The sequence below is a fragment of the Cervus elaphus genome, chromosome 18 (assembly GCF_910594005.1).
Source record: "Cervus elaphus chromosome 18, mCerEla1.1, whole genome shotgun sequence".
Lineage (NCBI taxonomy): Eukaryota > Metazoa > Chordata > Mammalia > Artiodactyla > Cervidae > Cervus > Cervus elaphus.
The window spans coordinates 73,475,027-73,494,811 of record NC_057832.1 but is presented as its reverse complement, the minus strand read 5'-3'; the positions used below and the strand labels follow the sequence as shown (position 1 = coordinate 73,494,811).

At 39.3% G+C, this 19,785-nt stretch overlaps 1 non-coding gene across 1 annotated transcript; it reads left to right on the top strand.

The window, feature by feature from the left end:
* Positions 1 to 5,684: 5,684 nt before the first annotated feature.
* On the top strand, positions 5,685 to 5,791 carry LOC122674948. The gene has a single exon (XR_006335111.1). It is a non-coding gene; the product is annotated as a U6 spliceosomal RNA (small nuclear RNA).
* Positions 5,792 to 19,785: the final 13,994 nt, after the last annotated feature.

Sequence of the window (19,785 nt, the reverse complement as noted above, 5' to 3'; positions counted from 1 at the left end):
AGATTTTGATTTTTAAATACCACTTTTCCACTAAAAGGTACCAGGGTTCTTTGGAGAAATGGCTGATGCCAGGTCAAGAGGAGCAGTCAGAACATCTTGTGACAGAAAATGAGGAGATATTAAAAAGTGAAGTTCTTTGAAAAAGTCACAGAAGCCAACTTGAAGGAATGCCCACTGGCCAAAGTTAGAATGATTTAAGCTTCACAAATAACTGCAGTTGATCTAAAATGTCAAACATAAAATTAATTTCCCCACGAGAGTAAACAAATCTAAAAAAAAATTTTTTTTTAAAACTGTCTGCCATACTACTGGTAGTGACTTTTACACCAACTCTTTACTCTGAATACTGGTAATTTAAGAAAATAAACATTTAGCCTGCATTTCTAGTTGCAGACATATTTAAGGGTAACCAAATGGCCCCAGTTGCTGAGGGAACCGTTGCCTTTACAAAAGTATGCCAGTTAAATAACGTAAAATGAAGGAAAGAATTAGAAATTCACCATTTTGTAGTCCCTAATGAAGTGATTAATTCATACCACGATCATGAGACCAACAGGTAAAAGTGCGATAGGGAACAGGATATTCACATAGAGCCAGGGATTATGTGCCAGTCATCAGGGGAAATCCATAAAGACAGTGGAGAAATCCGGTCCCTTCCCACCTTAACCTAGGTCAATTTTATCATCACTGAAATTAGACCAACCTGACATTATGCGTCTCCTGATGTGATACAATATGAAGCACCAGCATCATTTGTGAAGCACTGTTTCCAAAAATCTTTAACTTCAGAGTAATCAAGCAGGAACTACAAGGATAGAAGCAAATAATCAGAAAAAATCCAGAACAAGTGGTGAGACATCCTGGAGAACAAATGGTTCAGTCTCTTAAATTAACTCAGTACCTTTTAAAAAAAAAACAAACCATGAAAAGAAAAAAGAAGAGAGGCAATACTGAGGGAGGGCTGTTTTAGATAAAAAGAAGCCTAAGAAACATAATACAATGGCTTGTCCTTGGTTCTGGTATAAAAGATATTTTGTGACAAGTGGAGAATATGAATAGAGACTAAGCATTAGATGATACTAGACAGTTTTATTGTTTGTTTTGTTTTTTAACAGTACTGGGGGCTTCCCAGGTGGCTCAGTGGTAAAGAATCTGCCTGCCAATGCAGGAAATGCAGGAGACACAGGTTCGGTCCCTGTGTGGGAAAGATCCCCAGGAGGAGGAAATGGCAATCCACTCCAGTATTCTTGCCTGGAAAAATCCAGCAGACAGGAGCCTTGCAGGCTATAGTCAATAGGGTCGAAGTGAGTCACCACGACTGAGCATGCCCGCGTACAGAGGCATTGTGCTTATTTAGAAAAACTTCCCTTTTTAGATAATATATTGGTGTATTTAGGGGTAAAATATTTGCTATCTGTATTTTAAATAATTCAGAAAGATTAAAATATGGAAACTGTTAAACGTTAAACTGTGTGTATATGGACTCTTATCATTTTCTATATATTTGAATATTTTCACGTTAAAAAGTAAAAAAAAAAAAGGTGATGTAAGTAAAGCACTTGACATAGTGAGCATTCAATAATAAACTTTATTGTTATAAAATCTGCAAATAGGAAGGTTCATACTCTCTCCTGCCCCCACCCCAAATATTAAGGCAGCAGAACTTGACATACATATTTGGTCATTTTGGTAAGCAAGTTGCTTTTCTTGGCAAGATAGTGCTCTATTGCACCATGAATTCCCAAGGTCTCTGCTGCAGAGTACTACCATTTAAAACATCCTTCTGCATTTTAAACTGCTTTTAAACATTTGAAATATATTTATTATTTATTTTTTAAAGTATTTTGACTTCTCTTTATATACTTCTAAGTGCTTATTTTTATTGTGACTGATTTTTCACAACACCAGTTTGTGAAAATTTTCTGAAGTTAAACATGGATGTTTCCTCAGACACTGAAAATCTTTTCTTGCCCCCGTGAAGCATTTTATTTAACTTCCCCATGTAGGTTGCCATGTACCGACCCCTGTTGGCCAACAAGAGGCAGTAGGTAGCAAGGGGGTTTGTTTTCTCCAATTTATTTATTTCTTTTGTGGCCGTGCAGCACAGGGGATCTTAGTTCTCCACCCAGGGATGGAAACTGTGCCCCATGCATTAGAAGCACAGTCTTAATCCCTGGGCTGCCAGGGAAGTCCCTCAGATTTAACCAAAATGCATAACCAATAAGAAGACACTGTATAGCACAGAGAACTATACTCAATATTTCAGAATAACTTATAAGAATCTGAAAAAGAATCAGTGACTGAATCACTTTGCTATACACCTGAAACTAACCCAGCATTGTAAATCAACCGTACTTCATTAAAAACTTCAAAATAATTATTTAAAGCAAAAAAGGTAATTAAAAAAAAACTTTTTAAAAAAGCAAAGCACACTTTAAAGACCCCAGATTTAACCAAAGCCAGGTTAATATTAGTTAACATTCACTGAGTTCTTATGGTATGCCAGTTTAAACTTTTACATATATTAGCCCATTTAATCATGAAAAGGGCCCTATGCAGAAATTACTACTATGTCTCATTTTATAATCAAGGAAACTGAGGTGTGGTCGGTTAAATAACTTGCCCCAGGAAGCAATGACTGAAGAGACTAAGCGATCTGATTCTGGAGTCATTACTTGGTATTCCTTCCCAAATTTCTCAACTTGTAAAGCACTCATGGTCTAAATATAACTGGTTATTATTCAAGTATAATCTCTATCATATCTATAAGATTATCATGAAATAGTAGTACTAGTATTCAATTACTTGTTAATAAAGATAATGAGGACAGATTTCTTCCAAATGCCATCTTTTAATCTAGTGGACTTTAAGTTTTTGATTGTATCATTAAGACTTTTGAGCACATATAGTATATATAATAATATATATAAAGCTATATATATTATGGGCTTCCCTGGTGGCTCAGATGGTAAAGAATCTCCCTGCAGTGTGGGAGAGCTGGGTTTGATCCCTGGGTTGGGAAGATCCCATAGAGGAGGGCATGGCAATCCACTCCAGTATTTTTGCCTGGAGAATCCCCATGGACAAAGGTGGCTGGCGGGTTACAGTCCATGAGGTCGCAAAGAGTCCGACACGACTGAGTGACTAAGCATATATATATAATATCTACAAAATATAAAATTTTAAAGTAAGTATTTTTAACTCTAATATCAATATAAAACATACATATGGGACAAAGTTAATTATAGATAGTGGATAAAAATCCATATTTCAAATAGTCCTCCTGCAAATTTCCATTTTCTAGCTAATCTTGTCAGATCTTATTAGATCGTCATTATTTTTATATCATTAGGTCCAGAATGAAGAGCTTGTACCAGAAGTCAGAAATGTCAGCTCTGTGCATTTCTTTATTCTTTTCTTGTGCTTGCAGTTTTAGTAAGAGCTTCAGTCTAGTTCTAGGCAGAAATTTTCTTTGTGATAATTAATTAGCTCTCTGGAAATCCACTTAGCCGAGCAAATTACAGTAAATCACCAGACACAGAAAGTGAATGAAGGAGGGCTAGGGCCACTGTCAAGCCCTCCTCAGGAAAGCACTCCGGCCCCTCCCCCAGGGTACCTCACATCTCAGGAGACAGATGATGACTGTCTGAATGTCTATGGGGTCTAGTGTTAAAGCAAAATTCTTATATTTTATAATATTTACTAAATACAGTAAAGGTAAAGCATATTTTAAAAAATCTAGTATTTTAGATTAAAAACAAAAATAGAATTGTTTTCCCACCTCACTGGCTCAAAAATAAAAAAAAAATCTCCCCTATGACCACCAAATCATCTGAACTTTGAGTGCAAATCCAAGGCCCTCTCAATTGTGCTAATCTCCTTCCAGACTTGTCTCCCATTTCCTGCTATAAATCCATTGCTCTCTTGAAACTGAACTACTCACCACTCCCCAAACCCACTTCTGTGCTGTCCTCACATGATTCGCACTGTTATCCACATCACCCCTCCCAGAAAATCAGAGTCCAGGAAACCAGCCAGGAAGCTGTTGCAGTGATTCAGGTGTGTCATGATGGCAACAGGGTGAGGCTGGAGAGCGTGGGAATGCAGAGCAAGACAGAAGCAAAGGCAGTAGTAACAGATCCTACTGACTGATTCAATACAGGTTTTGAAGGAGAGCAGAGATCAGTCCAAGGGAACTCACTGGGTTTTAGGCAGTGAATAGAATTCTTTCCCCATAGCTGCTTATTCCACATCCTTGTAGTTGTTGGAGGTTCATATTTATTTTATACTTCCGGTGTAACCTAGGACCACATATAATAATAATTTCTCAAAGTTACTTAGTTTTCCTGGACTTTTTCCTTGTATACATGTTATTAAACTTTTGTTTGATTTTCCTTCTGTTTAAAAAAATAATGATTTCTCTATACTTCAGGTCAGTAATACATATTTATTTACAATAATACCGGCAGGACAAAATACTTTTAGGTCTCCAAGGAGATAGAAGTCTTCAAGATACACTCTAAAATATCATTGTGGAATTAAATATGCTGCTTTCCATATAAACTATATGCATTTAATAAGAATTGTTTACTTCATTACCAGACTGGTTTGGAGAACAGGAAGATGAGATTACCTGAGACCAGCTCAGGAATGTTACAATCTACAGCCTCGGCACCCACAGACTAACCTAACCATTTCAGACTCAAGTACAAATCCTCAGGGTAGAAAACTGGAATTAGCAGGAAAACCAAATCCCTGGTTCCCAGATCAGTACTTCTTTCTCCAGAAGGAAAATCTACTTAAAAGACAGATTTCAATTGGAAAGCTATTTGGTGGGCATGGAATCACAACTCTAATCCCTCAGCACTCTAACCCTGCCATAAAAAAAAAAAACAAAAAAACACCCGACAGTCCTTTCTACCTTTACCACCACTACCCTAGTCCAAAGCCACCATCTGCTCTTGTCAAACTTCTGGAATAGCTTCCTTACTTGTCCTTTAATGGTCATTATTATCCTTTTGGAATTGATTCTCCACTCAGCATCCAGAGTTATCCTATCGAAAAGTCAGTCACATCATACGCCTGCCTAAAACACCCCAAGAGCTTTTGACTTCTTAGAATAAAATCTAGACTCCTTATCATGGTCTTCAAGGTGCTACACGAGCTGACCCTTGCCTACCTCTCGATTTCATCTTCTACCACTCCTCCTCTTGATCTTTCCACTCTAACCAGCTGCATGTTCCTCAAACATGCTAAACTCACACTTGAAGCCTTCTCATGTGGCTTTTATTTTCCTAGTGGAAGAAAGTGCTTGATCAATGAACACAGATATCTGGTTTATCTGTTACTGTTCTCATTGTATGTCAACAAATTGACTTTCTGATGTGTACATCCATCTCTCTTGAGTCTGGTTGTGAGAATCTTCTCCCTGAACCAAGACAGAATTTCTCAGCCCACAAAGCTAAGAGACAGTTTCATGAGACCCAGCCCCTCTGTCTGTCCTTCTGAAGTTCTACTGGCCTGAATGGCCTTGCCTAGGACACAACTTAGTGACTGAACTGAACTGAAGCATCCAGCTGCCCTTTCTCAGCAGACAGTCTGCCTTTCTAATGCATACTTCTTCAAACTTGCCACAATGTGCAAATGTTTTGCCTTCAAGTGTTCTTTTAAAAATGGTAACACTAGTGCTCGCTTTGGCAGCACATATACTAAAATTGGAACGATACAGAGAAGGTTAGCATGGCCCCTGCGCAAGTATGACATGCAAATTCGTGAAGCGTTCCATATTTTTAAAACCCACTGGAAAAAAAAAAAAAATGGTAACACTAAAACTGATTACCAGGATGGTATTCAAAGTGGATGAGCAAGTTGAGCCAGTGACGCTCTTCTGCACCTTTGGAAACTCAATCTCGTAGCTATGTGTAGGATGGATTGGCAGGGAGTAGGATAGGCAGATGGCTGAGTGCTGGATGTAAGTCCACTGCACTGGCCAAAGTCATGAAAACCTGAACTGGGGCAGTAATTATGGAAGGGAAATGAAGGCATGCAAGGGACTGAAGACATAGTCTTCTCATTTTTTCAATTGTATCACTCCTTTATGTAGACTTCAGAGGCTGCCTGCTGTTTATTACTTCATCAAGTTCAAGTTCTTGTGCAAGCCTTTATTATCTGATTCCATTCTGTCTGGCTGGTCTGATTTCTCAGGTGATAGTAAATCCACTGGAGGCAGGGACCACACTTTATATTTCTGTATACCTACAGGGCTTACCACAGCAGAAATGAATAGTGAATACTTGCTGGTTAATTGAACCAGAGTCAAAATCTCCTCTACCCTTTGCACAGGCTTCCCAGTCTTTTTCTCTATGATTTGTTTCCAGCTTTCCTTGATTTACTGAGAGGCACATCAGCTCTGAGTTAAGATTTTGAAATGTATACTAATACTTTAACATATAAGATCCTATGTAAATTTTATTAACTATGGTGGTATTTATGTCTCCTCACAGCTTATGATCTGGCACATGACCAAGAAGTATGTCAGACTATGTTAACTCCAAGACGTTTTTTGGGGTGGAAAGGACCATAAAACCCCAGCAGGCAGTAATTTCTCAATAATTTGATAATCTGTATTCTTATTTTGAGATTAATCCTGAAACATAGTTACAATAAAGTTTATTATTTAGTGCTTAGGAAAACGGCCTCTTTTGATTTCTATGTCTATTTTTATCTATAACTATATGCTTTGGAAAGGCATTCACCAAACTGTTAACAGTGCTTGCCTGTGGGAAGAAAAATGGCATTGGAAGGAAGAAAGCAAGTTGAACAAAAAACTTTCATCTTTTCATTCTGTATTCTTTTATATTTTTTGCATGGTTGAGCATGTATTTTTGTATTTCTTTTATTATTTAAAATTACATATTTTATTAAATTCACAACTTATGGAATTTTAGGTCAGTATCTCAAGATCTCATGACACACAGATAAAAAGAGGGTGAGGACTAAACAAGTTGCCTTAAGAGAAAATTGATGCAGCAAATACATAACCCAGTAGGTCTGCCTCTCAACACATCAATCACATAATTAGGCCAGATCAAATCAGGCTCGCTCTGTGGAAGGATATGATCTCATTCTTTGGGCCTCAAAGCTGCAGAATCTCATGTGCCTATCTGGATGTTCCCTCTTTGTTTTTTGAGATGTCAGTGGACACAAGAACCAGAATATTTCCCTAATCTGGCTCTGAAAAAGGTCACATATATGTTCTAGGACAATGATCTGTTAGATATTACTGCCAACTTTAAATTACTTTCAGAAGGTCCTGGAAATACAGCAATTCAGCTATCTCCATGTCATTTACCATAAGTGTATTAGATCCAGAGGAACCATTCTCAAGATTGACTACTGTTAAAGTTTGACAAACTGCATCATAATATATTCATTTTCTTGGCTTATATGTTCCTGTTTTTGTAATACCTTAAATTAATAAGAAATTAAAATGTAAAAAAAATTTGCTGCATGTTTTTATTGTTAATAATAGGAGTAATATGAGTAATAACATTTTAGAATGTATATTTACTTAAACGAAAATCCCAATATTTCCCTTGGTAATAGACCTCATTCTTTTCTTCCTAAAAAGTAATTTAAACTCAGCAAATTCTTAATATCATGCATAGTAATTAGGTGAGGGCCAATATTTTTTTTAACATCCCCATAAGAAGACTGACTTTGGAATGAGGCCTAGTTTATGTGTTTGGAAACATTTTTGGAAAATGAGAACTATGCTTGGGTTCTCTGCTCAATTAATGTTCTTGGATTTCATGTTTTCAGTCTATTCAACAATATTTAATTGATAATTAACTTTTCTCAGAGATGTATATGCAAGTTTAGCTGGTTTACTTGACTATAATACAAGTCTGGATATTTCAAAATCTTTCCAGAAGAGCTGATCTAGTGCTGGTGTCACCCTTTTTTCTTCTGTATTATTTCTGCCCTCACATGGGTACAACACATCCCAATAATAGAGCTACCAAAAGGCATCTCTACTTATTGTCTTTGTTAAACGCTTATTGGCTGAGAAGACAACAGATGCTCTATACAGCTGAGTAACAGAAACTTGAATGGCTCACTAGAAACAAATGGTATTCATGGGAGAAATAGGTATGTTTTGTGTGTAGAGAAGAAACTTGCTTCAGTAAGTCATTCTCTAAGCTTCCTGTGGGTAGTGTATTTTATATACATCTTTTCCCAATGCATTAAAAACTGTGTCTCAAACTAGCTAAATCATACAAACTGTTTGATTTGCCTTGCTGCTGCTGCCAAGTTACTTCAGTCGTGTCTGAGTCTGTGCGACCCCATATACGGCAGCCCACCAGGCTCTGCCGTCCCTGGGATTCTCCAAGCAAGAACCCTGGAGTGGATTGCCGTTTCCTTCTCCAATGCATGAAAGTGAAAGTGAAGTCGCTTCAGTCATATCCGACTCTTAGCGACCCCATGGACTGCAGCCTACCAGGCTCCTCTGTCCACGGGATTTTCCAGGCAAGAGTACTGGAGTGGGGTGCCATTGCCTTCTCCGTGATTTCCCTTAGGGTGCCACAAAATTGGAGTGACGAAATTTTGTTTCCATGACCCAATAATTCCACTCCAAAGTACACACCCAAATGAATCGAAAACAGGGCCTCAAATACTTCTACATGAATGTTCATAGCAGTGCTATTTACAATAATCAAAAGGTAGAAACAACCCCAAGTTCATCAAGGATAAGCATATGGTGGTGTATCCCTACTGTAGGAAATCCTTCAGATATAAGAAGGAAGGATGTAAATACTACATCTGCATGCCATAATGTGGGTACACTTTAAAAAGATTATGTTAATTGAGAGAAGCCACACATAAAATGTCACATATTATATGATCCCATTTATGTGAAATAGCCAGGTGAAAGTGAAAGTCACTCAGTCATGTTCAGTCCTTTGCAACTCATGGACTATACAGTCCATGGAATTCTCCAGGCCAGAATACTGGAGTGGGTAGCCTTTCCCTTCTCCAGGGAATCTTCCCAACCCAGGGATTGAACCCAGGTCTCTCGCACTTCAGGCAGATTCTTTATCAGCTGAGCCACAAGAGAAGCCCAAGGATACTGGAGTGGGTAGCCTATCCCTTCTCCAGCAGATCTTCCCGACCCAGGAATTGAACTGCATTTCAGGTGGATTCTTTATTAACTGAGCTATCAGGGAAGCCCTCAATCAGAAACAGAAAGCTGATTGGTGATTACTGAGTGAGGCTGGGGGGTGGCGGGGTGTGAGAATGGGGAATAACTTAATGGGTATGAGGTTTTATTTTGGAACTGTCTTGAAACCAGAAAGAGGTGGTGGTTGCACAACATTGTAGATGTATTACATGTCACTGAAATGTTCATTTTAAAATGGTTAATTTTGTTATGTGAATTTCACCTCAATAGAAAAAAAGCATAAATACAGAAAAAAAAAAAAACCACCTTTATTTCCAAGGGTTTCTGATTAGAGGTTGTGAGAGGTACTGCAGAATGCTGGTAGGTAATTTGGACATCAGGTTCCTTTGATTTAAAGTAGGGATAAGGAGTTTAAAGGATTTGATGTGTCTCCCTAACACATCACCCCCATTCCCACAGGTACTACACCCACGGAATGTGGGACCCTGCCAGAACCTTTGTCCCTAGTCAGTAGTCACTGGATACGATGGAAAGGGAAAGTCTGTCATTACTAATATGCTGCCCCTTCCCTGGAGTATCCTTCTTGGTATGTCCAATGCTCTATTAACAATGTGGAGTGTTCAAGAATAACAATCATACTTGAACAGGAACATTTCCCAAAGCATCGCTCTGTTAGACATCGACCCCACAAGACAGTCTTCCATTCAAAAACAGCATCTGTGGTCAAATGAGTTGGAAACCACTATATTCTATATTTCTTCCTAGATATCCATGATGTCTGCTACCACACAGAGAAATGTGAGGACACCTGTAGTAAAGAAACCTCGTGAGTTCCTGACTTCCCCAAACCATCTCGGCCACAGAACCCTTCTGAAGTGGAGAGCATAGTACTGAGTGTGGGAAACACTGCTCTGTGTTAGTAGTCTGGCTTTGATTTCTTTAGAATGATTGTTCAATTCTTGAAAAGTCATATTAAATAAAATCATAGATTGTCCAGAAGGTTGAAGTAGCGATATTGAAACAGCAGGATGCTATGGTCCTTGCACAGTCCCCCATCCCCTCTACCTGTCTTTGGTCTGTGGAAAAACTTTAGCCAAAGTTTAATCAGAAAAGTGAGAAAATGCAGATACAACCAGAAAACAGTCAAAGGAGACCAACTAATAATAATGTCATTAAGCATAGTCAAGGACCTTTAGTTCTTCTCAAGGACTGTAGATAATAACCTGAGCCATCATCCCGTGAGTTGGTCTGAAACCCGCACCAGGTAGAAGATGTTAACATGATCACCAGGCTGTAGCCACGGCATAAGCTGCCACAATTCTGAGAACTGGCCTCAAGGAAATGGGCACAAACTGACCCTGGGACTGAAGATTAACTGTACCTAAAACCATCAAGTGATGCTGGTCAGACCACTGATGACCAACTTCAAGATGACTGTCAGAACTGAACTGTGCTGATTCTGCATAGAGCCTCCTCCCTTGTCTATAAGAGTTCTTGCCCCCTGATTGTCAATGGGAGGGGATAGGCAAGTTGGCCTTTAGACAGGCATCCGCCTTCCCACCTGCCTCATCCTTGCTTGCCAGCTTCCAAAATAAAGCAAAGTTTCCTTTCCACAAACCTGGCCTCTTTAATGGCTTTTGAGTGGCAAGCTGCTGGACCTGGGTTCAGTAACAGTATGTTAGCTAGAAAGGGAAGACTCTAAATCTTTGTACTGGCCTGGTTTACCCCTGCCTGGCTCCGCAGGTGATAACCTTTTCTCATGGGACTGACTCATCAAAATGTTGCATGGCTTTGCTGACTAAACACCTGAGAATCAGCTTGAAACTACAGTTATGTATAAAAATACTTATCAACCACCAAACTCTATTAAATGCAGTAATGGCTGCAAGCTGTTGAAAATAAGAATTTCATTCAAGGCTGAGTACAAGGGTGATAGAATCCAAAATTCTCAATTAAAAGTAGAAAAAGATTTGGCTCTACTTCCCTCCCAACTGACTTTGCTCCTTCTTCATCCCTTTAAGATTGTCAAAGCAGTTTAAAGTCTTGATAGAACAGGTTAGACAACTTCATGGAAATTAATTAGCATTGGTAACAGTGGCAGGTGCTGTTAGGCCAGTAGCTTCTTGAAACAAAATGCTTGCGCTTAGTCATTAAAATGTTTTACTAAGTGTCAGTATTGATTCATGTTTTTGGCTGCAGATTAAGGGTTCTTTCTAAATTCCAATTTGGAAGGGATCTGTTGGCTTAGCAAGTTCTCCTCCCTGGTGTACTGTGATTTTCCATGTTGTCAGGTAATCAAAAATTTTCTCAATACATGTAATCACTAATGAATTGATGATGACACTCATTATTATATTTGGTGGTTCCAAGTCCTTCCGCCAATCTGGTGTACATTATCTGATGGGCTCCTGAGGGGCTCCTAAGTGAGCAAAGAGCAGTAACCACTGGTTTGGCCCAGAAAAAGGCATGTTTTCTGGGTTCTCAGCCAGGTATCAGAGAGGAAAGTTTAGAGGTAATAGTGAGACCATTTTTAGGAAGACCGTCTTCCATCTATCTTAGAAATTATAAGAAATTAAGATATCTCCGAGGAAGAAACTTAAAATATATTTTTTCCCATTAATTCATTTCATCCACTCTCTTAAAAATAATCTCCTTTGCACAATTATTTTGCATATAATTCTGCCAACCTATCACTGCCTAAGGAACAAAATAAAAAAATAAACTCAAAAGACTGAATCCCAGCAAAGTATTTGTTGATATTTACATTAGCAAATTAGGATTAGATTAGAGTGAAAAGATTCCTACTAAAAATAAGACCTGTGAGTTTGGGGCTACCTGAAAAAGACTTTTCCTACTTTTCTTTCCTGGAAAACTCTTATTTGTTCTTCAAAATCAAACAAATGTTACTTGCTTTATCAAACCACCCCTAACCTCCAGGTAGATACAGCCCTCTATAATTCTGGATTTATGTCTTTACTGTTGCACTAAAACCATTTTAATTATTTGTTAACATACTTCCTCCCTTACTAGCCTAGGATGCCCACAGAGGGAAGGAACTATAACTCATTCAACACAAATTTATTGAGAGATACTATGTGCCAGCAGGCTCAGATGGTAAAGAATCTGCCTGCAATGTAGGAGACCTGGATTCGATCTCTGGGTTGGGAAGATCCCCTGGAGAAGAGAATGACTGCCCACTCCAGTATGCTTGCCTGGAGAATTCCATGGACAGAGGAGCCTGATGGGGGCTACAGTCCATGGATTCACAAAGAGTCAGATTCAACTGAGCAACTAACACTTTTAAGACCATAGTATTCATCTTTTCATTCCCAGCACTTAGTATGTGCTGTCCCATCACTGACTACTCAATAATGAGGTGCTGAATAATTGAATAACTGAGTTAACTAAGGATAAATGAATGAATTGATTCTATTGTGTAATGTAGAAAAGGTACCAGTTTTGTTTTAATTAAGTTTCCCAATTTATAGGCAGAATCAGTACACAGAGAGGTTAACTTCCTAAGGAGAGCAGGAACTGTCATTCTGCTAGAGACACAGTGGTTCAATTTCTGGTGGGCCTTTAGGGTTTAAAGAGACCAGAGCTATAAGGTGGTATAACTAGGAGATGGCAGTCCTAGCCTGGTCTCTTCTATGTGCTGAAGCTCCACCCTGTTCTGAAATAAAGATAGCTGGCTAAATCAGGAATATTTCCAGGGCTCCCATGCTAATAACCAGAAAGGATGGGGTGAAGGGAAGATGGACCAAATACTAAAAAATAATAAAAATGAGATATTTAAAAGACTGTAGGATTTTCCCATTATTGTGATATGCTTTTTGCAGAATCCCTAAGTCCTGTTGTTTTTTTCTCTTATAGTACTTCCCTCTGATATTCTGTCTCTCTTCATAAATAGTGTGCTAGATTCCATATAGTTGTTGAAAATCGTTTTGGACAGCAGGGAGTATGTTTCCAAGGTAAGCCTGAGCCATCCTCAGCCCTGAACCCACTCATCAGCAGCTTGCCCAGGCAGGCAGACAGTCTCCCAGGCTGGTTCAGACAGGCTGCGATGCCTTGGAGTTTCACACTTGAGGTGAAGGCTTGGTGAAAGGAGGCTGATCTAGTCCCAAGAGCAAGTGTGATTTCTGTGGTCAGTTTTGGCATGAAGGAAGACAGACAGAAAGGAAATTATTAATCTTGAGTTCCTGGTCAATTCCCATGCCTATTTTCTGCCTGGTTCTTCCAATCCCTTACCAGTCTCCTGAGGCTTACTTATGGTCAGCAAATGACATGCTCTGTATTTTAACCTTAAGAGAAAATAGAGACCATCAGGCATCTACATTTTTTCCTTTCCATATTACGCAAGTCCTCACCTATCTTTCTCCACTTTCCTTCTGTCTCAGAGGAAGAGGGTGTGTTCATTTGCTGTAGAACAAATTATCCCCAAATTTAATAGTTAAAAAGAATGTTTATTTCCTCACAGTTCTCATGAATCAGGAATTTTGAAGTAGCTTAACTGGGAGAGCCTGGCTCAGGGTCTTTCATGAAGTTGCAGGCAAGATGTCAGCTTGGGCTTTACTCATGTGAAAGCTTAATTGGGGCTAGAAGACCAATTTCCAAGATGGGTCATTCACCTGGCCCTTGGCAGAAGGCCTGAATCCCTTACCACATGGGCCTCCTACACTGAAATGCTTTCATGTTCTCGTGAAATAGCAGGTGACATTCCCCAGATTGAGTAATCCAAAGAACAAGTATGAAAGTCACATCACCTCTTAAAATTTACTCTGAGTTTCACATCATCACTCCACTACATTCTATTAAAGGTGATACACCAAGTACCACCTACACTCAAGGCGAGGCTAATTAGGCTCCATTTTTTGAAGGAAGGCGAATCAAAGAATTTATGAGCATCTTTTAGAACCTCCACAGAGAGATCCCTCTTCCTTTTCAGGGCTAATTCCTCCACCCATGAACTTGATTCCATACTTTCCCACCTGCATTTCACTAACTGATTGTGTTCTTTCTTTTCTTAAAATGTTTTTTGGGTTTTTTTGTTTGTTTGTTTGATTTTGGCTGTGCTGGGTCTTAGTTGCGGCATGCAGGATCTAGTTTCCCAACTAGGGACTTGAACCTGGGCCCTCTGCATTGAGAGCACAGAGTCTTAACCACTGAACCATCAGGGAAGTCCCTCAACTATGTTCTTCATTAATTTCTTAATAGTAGGTCCTGTTTATTGAGCACTTAATATGTCTAGGCCACAGTGTCAAACACTTCATTAAATGAATAATGTCACTTAATATACTATATACAACTCCATGAAGAAGGGGAATGATTACCCTGCTTTTACAAACAAGTAGATCAGGGTTCAGAAGGCCTAATTGAGATGTCCAGTGTCAGATCACTAGTGGGTAGGAAAGTGACTACTTAAAGCCAGCCCTGACTGAATGCATAGTTGTGCTCTTCTCCACTAATCTACTTTATACTGCTCCACGTGGACTTTTGATCTCTGCCTCTCCATCAGCTGCTTCTTAGTTCTCAAAGAGGCTCAATTCTTCCTCATATAAAAATTACCTTCCTTTGTGTCCTGCCTCATTCAAGGTTTATCACATATTCCCACTTGTAAAGTAGAGGTCAGCAAACACTTCCACACTCCCATTTTCTCCAACTCACAAAATCCAGGCCTGCACTTACTTAGTAAAATGGAGTAATCAATGACTTCCTAATTTCCAAATCCAGTGCTTCCTCTTCAGCCCGCATTGTGCTTTATTTCATCAATTCTAACATGCACAGTTTTTAATATTTCTGAAATCAAGACGTCTTAAAGGCAATGACACTTAATATGTGATAGAATAAATTTCCTTGCCCCTCTTTAATTTCACTGCCTTGTCCTGGAAACTCCCCACTCTCAAGTCAGATGTCCCTGTGAACAAGCTCTCCTCTTTCCCTTCCAATAGCTCTACTTCATTGTCGTCAGCTCCTCTTCCTCAGGCACCCCACAGATAGTGGTGTATATAATTTGGTGGTATAGGACCCCAAAATATCTTTGGCATTTTTTGAACTGAAAACAATCAAGGTCCAAAAGATCCATGAAGAGAGGCTCCCTAACTTCCTAAAGAATGTAGCCAGAGGACCTGTTCCAGGAAAGGAACTGTCATCACAGATAGCTATAGTGTGAAGTAGGTGAACTACAGTATGAACCAGGTGTATAGACAGGGAGGAACCTAGCAAAGTCTGTTTGTTGCAGTCTCTCTGTGTCCCATTGTCCCTGTGTGGCCCAGCAAACATTTGTTTACTAAACACTCGCTTTTCCATCTTCAGGTGAACTGCCTTCTTATCCTTTGAGGTCAGAAACCACAACCCCAACATCCTCTTTTGTCTTTAGCTAAAGGTGGCATTTATTGTGAGGGTTTCGGTCATTTAAGAAAGTTATTCAGTTTTCCTGAGCTCTCCCATGTATACATGTTACTAAACTTTTGTTTGATTTTCTCCTTAATCTGTCTCATGTCAATTTAACTCTTAAACCAACCAGAGGAACCTAGAAGGATAGAAAAAAATTTCTTCTGCTCAGACAGTGCTGACTCATCATTTTTAGAATAGGCACTGTTGGGTAATCTATTACAAAATCTTCCATACCACACCTATGGTAATAACCCCAAATTTCAGCTTCATGGGCTTCCCAGGTAACTCAGTGGTAAAGAATCTGCCTACCAATGCAGGAGACACAGGAGATGTGGGTTCAATCCCTGGATTGGGAAGATCCCTTGGAGTAGGAAATGGCAAACTGCTCCAGTATTCTTGCCTGGAAAATTCCATGGACAGAGGGGCCTGGTGGGTTGCAGTCCATGGGGTCACAAAGAGTCGGACACAACTGAGCAACTAAGCATGCATGCGCACACGCAATTTCTGCTTCTGCCTCCATATTTCCTTTTAATTGATTACTTACACTTGTATATCAGGCAAGAACACTGGAGTGGGTTGCCATTTCCTCCTCCAGGGTATGTCCTTTACAAGTACAACAAACTTGGCAAACATTAACCACTTTCCAAAGTAACTTTCCTGCTTTTATTCCCTATCTTGCTTGTTTTATATTCTCTTACTTTTGAGTTTTGCTCTGCCAAGAAATTGGGCATCCAAAGATTATTTATTCATCAACTCAACTAGTCCAACTTCTCAAAGCTAGTTTAGGCTCTCAATATTATGATTTAGGTTGATGGTATAGAATAATACAGTCACTGCTGATATCAAAAAGATTTTCAGATAGATATCATGAAATTGATATAGTCAATGGAAGTGGAGTAACTAATTCTAAGTCTTTAACATCTTCTGAAATTCTTTAACAGCAAATATTTTTAAAAGATATAATTATAACTCAGTGTAGTTGGACATACAAATTTCTTATACTTCTATATTATTAAATGATTACAGCACTTCCCTGGTGGCACAGTGGATAAGAATTCACCTGCCAATTCAGGGGACACGGATTCAATCCCTGGTCTGGGAAGATTCCACATGCCACAGAGCAACTAATCCCATGTGCCGCATTTATTGAGCTTGTACTCTAGAACCCGAGAGCTGCAACCACTGAGCTTGTGTGCTGCAGCTGCTGAAGCAGTGAACCCTAGAGCCTGTGCTCTGCAACAAGAGAAGCCACCAGAATAAGAAGCCGGTGCACTGCAACTAGAGAGTAGACCTCGCTTGCTGCAACTAGAGAAAGCCCCCTCTCATAACAACGAAGACCTGGTTCAAATAAAAATAAACTATTTAAAAAATGGTTACTAATGTAAGCTTATCTAAGGAACAAGACTAGTAAAAAATATAGAGAGTCCAGATTAATAAGGATTTCTATAAATAAATCCAGGTCTTGCAAAAGCTAGAATATTAGCTAGCATTATTTTTTACCGTCTTAGAGAAAACATATTATTGCTTTCAAATCAAAATTGTCAAACCAGTTGATTCAAAGCATATGGAATTAAACCTTTTCCTTTCTTGAATTCTATTAACATCAAAGAGTATTAGTTTCTCTAAGTCAAAATCAAAGCTTGTTTAGTTTTAAAGTGCTTTATACTGTAATTTATAAATTCTCTCTGGAGGTGGGCAAAGATACACCAATCTATTTGTTTAGAAGCTATTTATGCCTTAGATTCATCAGCGTTTTCCAGAGAAACAGAACCAATAGGATGTGGACATATCCTGACAGATTTATTATAAGGAATTGGCTATCATAGTTGTGGAGGGTGCATGTGCAAACCTCCGGTGTGGGACAGTGCCTGGAGACCCAGGAGAGCTGCCGGTGCGGATGAAGTCTGAAGACAGTGTGCTGGCAAACTCCCTGATGCATAGGGAGGCCAGTCTTTCAGTCTATGAGGGTCTTCAATTGATTGAATGGGGCCCACCCATGTTATGGTGGGCAATCCAGACTTAATTCTTTTAACTGGAGTATAGTTGTTCTACAGTGTTGTGCACAGCAAAGCGCATCAGCCACACGTGTACGTACATCCACGCTTCCTTGGAGTTCCTTCCATTTGGGTCACGACAGAGTGTTGAGTAGAGTTCCCTGTGCTATACAGTTGATTCTCCTTAGTTATCTATTTTATACATAATAGTGTGTATACGCCAATTCCAGTCTCTCAGTCCATCCTACCCCCCTTTCGCTCTTGGTAGCCGTACATCTGTTTTCTACAAATCCAGACTTAAATATTAACCTCATTCCAAAACACCCTCCAAGTTAACACAAAATTGACCTTGACATACCCATACAATGAAAAAAATCTTATCAAACTTTCAGGAAAGCTAGATAATTACAGTGGGATATATAGCTGAATTTCTACTTTATGATAAGCTATTTTCCCACACTTGTTCAGTCCATTTGTAAGTTGAGATAGGGGTTCAGCTTTCAAGTTTATTTAACACCTTGTTCTTGGGTCACAAAGCTTTCCCTCATGTCTTGATGTTGCTCATTGTATTTGTATATTATTCTATGGAGCGTCCCTATTTCTTTTACTAGAGAATGGAGGAAGAGTCTTGAACTCAGAACTCTTTCAATTTCTTGGGATGTCATGAAGCTAAAAGATAAGCCAGAAACAATCACTGTTATTCCATCTGCATTCCCAAAACACATGATTAGACACATTTACACAATTGCTATACAACTAGTTCGTTAAGTCATAAAAAAAGTTTCAATTTTTTCTTTGCCAACATTTCCCTCCCATTTGATAGCAGATGTGTCTGTTTGAATTAGATATAACCTATGGTGTTCACAAATAACAAATTCCTGTGGCTTGTTAATCTCTAGTAATTAACAAATCCAAAAAAAGCTGCCTGATGGGACTTCTGGGATCCTGGTGTGAGGACCCAAATAAATTTGAAAAAGAACACAATTAAGAGATTCATGTCTTCTGATTTCAGAACTTACTACAAAGCAGCAAGACAGTGTGGTTCTGGTATAAAGAAAAACATACAGATCAATAAACAGAGTCTAGAAACAAGCCCTTGTATTTATAGTCAACTGATTTTCAGCAAAGGTAATTCAGTGGGGGAAAGAACAGGCTTTTCAACAAATGGTGCTGGGACAACTAAGTATTGACAGGCAAAAGAGTGAAGTTGAACTCGTCTCATTTCACATAAAAAAAATTACCTCGAAATAGTCATAGACCGAAATGTAAGAATGAACACAATGCAATTCTTAGAAACACAGTGGTGAGTTCATTGCCTTGGGTTAGACAAAACCTACTAAAGTGTGACTTCAAAAGCACACATGAAAAAAAAAAAACAGATAAACTGAACGTAATTAAAATGAAAAACTTTTGTGCTTCAAAGGGCATCATCAAGAAAGTGCAAAAAAACCTCACAGAGTAGGAGAAAGCAAAAATCACACAGTACATGAAACAATGGGCCTTGGATTCTGCCTCTGGCAAGTTAATTGCCTAAAAAGTACCAAGGAGAACGCTTCCCAGGTGGCGCTAGCAGTATAGAACCTGCCTGCCAATCAGGAAATGTAAAAGACAAGGGTTCCATCTCTGAACAGGGAAGATCCCCTGGAGAAGGGAATGGCAACCCACTCAGTATTCTTGCCTAGAGAATCCCATGGACAGAGGAGGCTAGTGGGCTACAGTCCATAGGGTCACAAAGAGTCGGACACGACTGAAACAACACACACACACACACACACACACTAAAGAAACAGTTTGGCTAGAAGAGCAGAAGGGATTTTCATTTATTTCTTATTCTAGTTCAGGTCCTTATCACCTTCAGCCTCTTAACTGGGTGCCCCCATCCATCTGTTACTCGATACCAAAATTATCATAACAAAACACAGATGTTTGCCATCCCTCTGTTTAACAGCCTGGATGAACCCCATGTTACCAGTAGAATTAAATCCAAATGCCTTTAAAAACGGCATGTCAGGCCCGTCATGATCTGGCCGCTATGAAGCCACATCTCTCCCAGTACTCCAGCCCCACCTGCCCTTCCCTGGATGCCCTCACCTGAGTTCCTCCTCTTTCTATGACAGCTCTTTGTACCTGATGCTCTCTCCTTCTCTCCACGAGGAAGACCTCCACTCAGCCTGCAGATGTCAGCTCTTCCATGAAGGCTTCCCTAATTCCTCATCA